Consider the following 7,757-nt stretch of genomic DNA (forward strand, 5'->3'; position numbering starts at 1 on the left):
ACAGTAAGAAAAACTTGACATACTTGACTGTCCTGCCTCTAATCTCAACTTTGGTCATTCCTGGGCTTGGGCCAAGGTAACCTTGAGAGGAATTCAGTTTATAGTTTAACCTTGAAACAAGGATGACGATAGCCCTTCCCAAAACTAAACCACCTGTGCAGCCCTCATGACAGGCCACCAGTTAGGAGTATGGGAAGGGCCTGAATTCTGCTGCGATGCGGGCAGACGTAAAAGACAACCAGCCATTGTTCCGGGGGTCGTGAGATCTGCAGTCTCCCCAAGTGCTCCTTTAGATAAAACGTCACCAGGATGTGGAAGGACCTGAGCTGTCTTTTCAGACTATTTGCATTTCTGACCAGCTGATTCTACTGAATCCGGGACTCATGACTCAGTCGGTCCTGTGGCAGCCACACAGAGGCAGACCCCAAAACACACACACACACACACACACACACACACACACACACCACACACACCACACACAAACCACACTTGCACCACACACACCATGCACAAACACACACCACACATACCACATACACCACATACACACCACACACACCACACACCACACACAAACACACACCACACACCACACACAAACACACACTACACACACACCACACTCATACCACACACACCATGCACACACACCACACGTACCACACACACCACATACACACCACACACACCACACACACACACCACACATACCACACACACCACATACCACACACACACCACACACCACACACAAACACCACACACAAACACACACTACACACACACCACACTCATACCACACACACCATGCACAAACACACACCACACATACCACACACACCACATACACACCACACACACACCACACACCACACACAAACACACCACACACACACTACACACACACCACACTCGTACCACACACACCATGCACACACACCACACACACCACACACCACACACACACCACACACAAACACACACCACACATACCACACACACCACATACACACCACACACACACCACACACCACACACAAACACACACTACACACACCACACTCGTACCACACACCATGCACACACACCACACATACCACACACACCACACACAAACACACACACCACACATACCACACACACCACACACAAACACACACACCACACATACCACACACACCACACACAAACACACACCACACATACCACACACACCACATACACACCACACACACACCACACCACACACACCACACACAAACCATACACGCACCACACATACACTACACACACACACACCACACATACCACACACACCACATACCACACACCACACAAACACACCACACATTACACACAAACACACCACACATTACACACAAACACACCACACACAAACCATACTCGCAGCACACACACCATGCACAAACACACACCACACATACCACATACACACCACACATAAACATATACACAAACACACACACACACCACACACACAAAGGACCAGGTTTCACACCTTTGTGATTTCCTCCCCAACCAACTAATATCCCCCTCCCCTAGCCCCTGTCCATAAAAAAATTCTTTTTTTTCTTTTCTTCTCTTTTTCTTTATTTTTTTGAGATGGAGTCTCGCTCTGTCACCAGGCTGGAGTGCAATGGGACAATCTCAGCTCACTGCAACCTCCAACTCCTGGGTTCAAGCGATTCTCCCGCCTCAGCCTCCTGAGTAGCTGGGACTACAGGCATGCGCCACCACGCCCAGCTAACTGTATTTTCAGTAGGGATGGGGTTTCGCCATGTTGGCCAGGCTGGTCTCAAACTTCTGACCTTGTGATCCACTTACCTCAGCTCACCTCCCAAAGTGCTGGGATTACAGGTGTGAACCACCCCGCCTGACCACCAAACCGTTCTTGAAAGACCTCTGAACCTTCGAGATTGATTTGTCTGTGCAGTGGGCAAGGCAGGAGACAACATTATCTTAATTTAGCCTGTGTTGAAAATGTTTATCAGCCAGGTGTGGTAGCTCATGCCTATAATCCCAGCACTTTGGGAGTCTGAGGTCAGCCTGGGTGACATAGCAAGACCTCGTCTCTATAGAAAGAAAAAATGTTTGCTGCCCAGGTCTCACATGTGGGCACGATTGACTTCCCGACATTCATGTGCCCTTCTTCCTTACTAATGAAACTGGGCCAGGTGTGGTGGCTCATGCCTCAAATCCTAGCACTTTGAGAGGCTGAGGCTGGCTGGTGGATCACCTGCGGTCAGGAGTTTGAGACCCTCCTGGCCAACATGGTGAAACCCCATCTCTACTAAAAATACAAAAATTAGCCGTAATTTCAGCTACTCAGGAGGCTGAGGCAGGAGAATCACTTGAACCTGGGAGGCGGAGGCTGTGGTGAGCTGAGATCGCGCCACTGCACTCCAGCCTGAGGGCCAAGAGTGTCTCAAACAAAACGAAACAAACCCAGAAACTCTGCTTGTGTTTGGGGCACAACAGAGTGATCCGCCAGGTGAACCACGGCTCATGGCAACCCTGCCCTGTGCTTCCCAGCCTGCCACGCAGCTGGGGGAGATCCTGCCACCTGCTCTGGACAAAGGGACCTGTGTGGATGGCGTGCGCCTTGGACAGACCACCTACTCCTTCTCCCTGTTTTGAAGACTCCTGATTTTGAAACCGCTGCCACCATATGTCCCTGGGGAAAGGCCAAGTTAACTCCAGAGACGCCAGCCCCGACGCTGCTGAGCACCAGCCTGCTCACCTCCAGGTTTTTATTCTGGGAGACAAAGACAGCACACTGTGCACACAGCTGCCAGTCAGGTCTGCCGTTGCTGCGAAGTGCTTCTTCCACCTTCACTCCTCTGGGTGGAGGCGACGCCTCGGCCTGCAGCAACCCTCTGTGTTGTGGGCATCTCTCCTGCCCCTGCTCCAGCCTGTTACCTAGGGCGCTTTCGGAGCCTAGAGGCCACCCTTGCCTCCTCCGACCACCCAGCTTGCCCCGTGCTTCCTTATCTATCTTGACCTCAATTTCCCATTTCCTTTGGTTAATGCTCTCTTGAAAAATCACTTTCCACTCAGACACACTGAGTCCATGTCCATTCCTCCATCATATAGCACGTAAGCCCCCAGACATACACACACACACATACACACCTGTACAACACACCCCAGTCACACACCCACCCACCCACCTCTATGCAGTAGACACCCCAGATGCACACATACACACCCCTATACAACAGACACCCCAGACACGCACACCCACCCACCCCTATAAACAGACACCCCAGACACACACACACCCCTATACAACAGACACCCCAGACACACACAGCATGACACACCAGAGACATGCCACACAACAGACACGCCAGACACACACACACCCCTATACAACAGACACTCGAGACAGACACACACACAACAAACACCCCAGACACACACACACCCCTATACAACAGACACCCCAGACACACACACACACCCCTATACAACAGACACCCCAGACACCCACAGCATGACACACCAGAGACATGCCACACAACAGACACGCCAGACACACACACACCCCATACAACAGACACTCGAGACAGACACACACACAACAAACACCCCAGACACACACACACCCCTATACAACAGACACCCCAGACACACACACACACCCCTATACAACAGACACCCCAGACACACGCCCCTATACAACAGACACCCCAGACACACATGCACACACCCCTATGCAACAGACACCCCAGACACACATGCACACACCCCTATACAACAGACACCCCAGACACACACACACACCCTATACACAGACACCCGACTCACGCCACATGACACACCAGAGACATGCCATACAACAGACATGCCAGACACACACACATGCCCCCATACAACAGACACCCCAGGTACACACCCACACAACAGACACTCCAGACACATATGCACACACCTACCCTTATACAACAGACATACCAGACACATGCACACACCCACCCCTATACAACAGACACCCCAGACATACACACCCCTATATAACAGACATCCCAGACACACATGCTCCATGACACACCAGACACACATGCCACACAACAAACACACCACACAACAGGCACACACACACCACATACCACCGTATACACACACCACACAACAGACATACCACATACACAGACATCCACACACCAGACACACCACACACACACCTGCCACACAACAGACGCACCACACAACAGATACACCACACAACAGACACACTCACACACCACCCCATACACAGACCACACAACAGACACATCACATCCACAAACACACCACTCCATATACCACACAACAGACACACACCACACACATACATCACACACACCACACAACAGACACACACACACACCATCCCATACACACACCTCACACACCACCCCATATACACACACTACACAACAGACACACACCACACACCACCACAAATACACACCACACACCACCCCATACACACACACTACACAACAGATACACACCACACAGCACCCCATATGCACACCACACATACACACCATACAATAGACACACATCACACACACCCATATATACACACTACACAACAGACACACCACACACAGACACACACACACACCATACACCACCCAATACACACAGCACACAATAGACACACCACACAACATGACACACAGAACACATACAATAGATGCACGACACAACACAGATGTCCATACGCATATCATAAAGACACAACACACACATCACACACACACACGCCCTACATCATACGCCTGGAGAACCACAGATCCAAAGCCCCGTGTCCTAGTTATGCTTCTGACAAATTCCACTTGGTCTTGCCAGATGGAGAGTCGTTAATCCACACCATGTTCAGAGAGCAGAGGTAGCCTGGGGCCAGCGCCTGGGGAGCCTGCAGCTGTGCCCAGCCGGCCTGCCAGGCAGGGTCTGAGAAGACAGCCTCGCCAGGACTCTCAGTGCAGTGTCTGAGCTTGGAGGCCAGGGCTCCCGGGCCCCAGCGGGCTATTGTGGGACACCTCCCCAGGCCCTAGCCCCATGGAGCAGGTGCAGGGCTGCCCAGAGTAGTTGATGCCAGAGGGATTCAGTGCTCTGTCCTCCCGGGCTTGCACCCGAGGCGATGCTGGAGGCCCGGACCCTTGCCCAGTGCAGGAGCGGCAGGGCCTCCACCCTTCCCGTTTAGGGGCCTGCAGCTTTGCCACTGAAAGGGGTGAGCTGGAAAGAGACCGTGGGCTGTGGGTCACGCGGGAGGTGGGGAGCGGCCCCTCTGCTGTGGGAAGGCAGTTGCCACAGGCCTGGCTGACCTCATGGGTTATACAACCCAGGCCTGCCCCGAGGCTGCAGGCAGCTGCTCCCACTCTGTGGCCTGTGTGGGGATCAGCAGCTCTGGCTCCTAAACCACACGTGGCCCCCGACACCTCCTGACCCTTCGCAGAAGGCTGGGCAGCTTTCCCGGTATCCCCGCCTCCTGCCCTGAGCATGGCAGGGAAATGGAGTGATTAAAGCTTTTTGGGGATTATCAAGAAACGGCTAAATCACAGGTTCCCTCCCTGGGAACTCACGGCAAAGGGCAGATCAGCCTGTGGTCTGCTGAGGGTCAAGGCAGGGGAGAAGGAAGATGGTGTTCCAGCTTTATTTTTGTTTTATTATTTTTATTATTATTTTTGAGACAGAGTTTCTCTCTTGTCGCCCAGGCTGGAGTGCAATGGTGCGATCTCAGTTCACAGCAACCTCTGCCTACTGGGTTCCAGGGATTCTCCTGCCTCAGCCTCCTGAGTAGCTGGGATTACAGGTGTGTGCCATGCTGCCCAGCTAATTTTGTGTTTTTAGTAGAGATGGGGTTTCTTCGTGTTGGCCAGGCTGGTCTTGAACTCCCAACCTCAGGTGATCTGCCCACTTCGGCCTCCCAGTGTGCTGGGATGACAGGTGTGAGGCCCCAGCCCTCAGCCTCGAGCGTGACTCCTTCACTATCAGTGTCTTGGAAAGAGGCCTAGTTCTAGTGTCCAAAGTCCTGCAAAGGAAAATTGTAAAACTCGGAACTGCTCATACTTCCCTTTTACTTTTTTGAGACAAGGTCTTGCTCTGTTCCAGGCTGAGTGCAGTGGCGTCTTCAGATGTCCACCTTATCTTTTATAAAATGTGGTATTCCCTAAGCCTGGCTGCCTACTTGCCCCCCTCCCTACGTGCCAACCCCTCTTTAAAGAAACGTACAGGCCGGGCGCGGTGGCTCACGCCTGTAATCCCAGCACTTTGGGAGGCTGAGGTGGGTGGATCACGAGGTCAAAAGATTGAGACCAGCCTGGTCAACATGGTGAAACTCTGTCTCAACTAAAAATACAAAAATTAGCTGGGCGTGGTGGCTGGTGCCTGTAGTCCCAGCTACTCGGGAGGCTGAGGCAGGAGAATCGCTTGAACCCAGGAGGCGGAGGTTGCAGTGAGCCAAGACTGCACCACTGCACTCTGCACTCCAGCCTGGCAACAGAGAAAGACTCTGTCTCAAAAAAAAGTACAAACACAAAACCTGAAACTGCTTCAGAAAAGCAGCCACAGATGTGTCTGAAGCCCGTGTTTTTTGCAGAAGCTCCCTAGTGTGGCTTCATACCCCTTGGACGTGAGGATTCACCTCAGCCACTCATTCTGGTTGTCAGTCCTACATTGAGACATGGCTGGGTGACCCTGGGCTCGCCTCTAGGAATGTGCTTCCTTCTCTGAGAAGGTGCCTGGTGGGCCTCTGAGGGGCCTGGGAGGGGCTTTCTGCACCTGGTGGCTCTTCTCTTGCCCCTGCTCCCCGCCGTGGGGACTCGCCTCCAGTTCCCTCTGCAGGTCCTGGAAACACTCCCTTGCAGAGGCCTCTCCCACATCTCATCAAGCATGTTAAAACGCACCTGCGGCCCACAGCAAGCGTTTTTTGCTGTAAACTTTTTGTTTGAGACACAGTCTCGCTCCATTGCCCAAGCTGGAGTGCATTGGCATGATCTTGACTCACGGCAGCCTCTGCCACCTGAATCCAAGCAATTCTTTTGCCTCAGCCTCCCAAGTAGCTGGGACTACAGGCGAGCACCACCACGTCCAGCTAACTTTTGTATTTTTAGTAGAGAAGGGGTTTTGCCGTGTTGGCCAGGCTGCTCTCAAACTCCTGACCTCAGGTGATCCACTCTCCTTGGCCTCCCAAAGTGCTGAGACTACACACGTGAGCCACTGCACCCAGGTGATTTTTCTTTTTTTAAAGTATGTTTTTATTTGGAAACAGGGTCCCGCATGGTTACACAGACTGGAATGCAGTCTGTGATGTGGTGTGATCATGGCTGACTGTAACCTCAATCTCCCGGGCTCGAGTGATCCTCCTGCTTCAGCCTCCCAAGTGGCTGGGCCTGCAGGTGCATGCCACCACACCTGCCTGACTTTTTAATTTTGTTTTTTTGTAGAGATGGAGTCTTTGCTATGTTGCCCAGGCTGGTCTCAAACTCCTGGCCTCAAGTGATCTTCCCTCCTTGGCCTCCCAAAGTGTTGGGATTACAGGCCTGGGCCACTGTCCCCAGAGAAAGACTCTGTCCCCAGCCTGGTTATGATTTTTTTTTGAGACAGTCTCACTCTATAGCCCAGGCTGGAGTGCAATGGTGCGATCTCGGCTCACTGAAAGCTCCACCTCCCAGGTTCAAGCCATTCTCCTGCCTCAGCCTCCTGAGTAGCTGGGATTACAGGCACCCACCACTATGCCT

The sequence above is a fragment of the Callithrix jacchus genome, chromosome 17, assembly GCF_049354715.1.
Source record: "Callithrix jacchus isolate 240 chromosome 17, calJac240_pri, whole genome shotgun sequence".
Taxonomy (NCBI): domain Eukaryota; kingdom Metazoa; phylum Chordata; class Mammalia; order Primates; family Cebidae; genus Callithrix; species Callithrix jacchus.